At 49.7% G+C, this 790-nt stretch overlaps 1 pseudogene; it reads right to left on the bottom strand.

The window, feature by feature from the left end:
- Positions 1-228: 228 nt before the first annotated feature.
- On the bottom strand, positions 229-430 carry LOC125526211 (annotated as a pseudogene).
- Positions 431-790: the final 360 nt, after the last annotated feature.

Here is a 790-nt window from a genome sequence, read left to right as displayed (position 1 = left end):
TTGCTTGGCCGCCCTAAGTCGATTCATATCTCGTCTCGTTGAAAAGGCATTGCCTCTTTACCGATTGATGAAGAAGTCTGACAAGTTCGAGTGGACTCCTGAAGCTGACGCAGCGTTCGCAGAGCTCAAAGCTCTGCTCTCCACCCAGCCGGTGCTTGCTGCCCCAATCAGCAAGGAGCCTTTGCTGATTGGGGCAGCAAGCACCCACTGGGTGTAAAGATTTTGTGTAGTCTGTCAGACAACCTCTGAGCCACCCTGCACCAATGTGAACTGGAGAGGAACGATCCTCTACAGCCGTCGGATGGCACCCATCAGGTGATCCAGGCCGTTAATCATGCTCTGGCCAGAGGTCAGAATGCATCAACCAGACTGAAGTGCTTGCCTACATTGCAGCCACAGGACAAGTCGTCGGTACGGTACTTACGGTCGAGCGGGAATAAGACGAGAAAACTTTCAAAGTTCAGCGCCCAGTGTATTATATTTCTGAAGTCTTGACCCCATCGAAGCAAAGATATCCTCATTATCAGAAGCTCGTATATGGGATTTATATGACCACAAAGAAAGTTGCCCACTACTTCTCTGATCATTCCATTACAGTCATCAGCGACGCTCCGTTGTCAGAGATCTTGCATAACAGGGACACAACTGGTCGAGTGGCAAAATGGGCGATTGAACTCCTTCCTCTAGATATAAAGTTTGAGGCAAAGAAAGCTATCAAGTCCCAGGCAATCGCGGATTTCGTCGCCGAGTGGATTGAACAGCAACTACCGACTCAGGTTCACTCGGAGCA

Source organism: Triticum urartu, chromosome 7 (genome assembly GCF_003073215.2).
Source record: "Triticum urartu cultivar G1812 chromosome 7, Tu2.1, whole genome shotgun sequence".
In the NCBI taxonomy this organism is placed as follows: domain Eukaryota; kingdom Viridiplantae; phylum Streptophyta; class Magnoliopsida; order Poales; family Poaceae; genus Triticum; species Triticum urartu.
The sequence above is the reverse complement of the archived record's forward strand: the minus strand, read 5'-3'. Positions and strand labels throughout refer to the sequence as shown.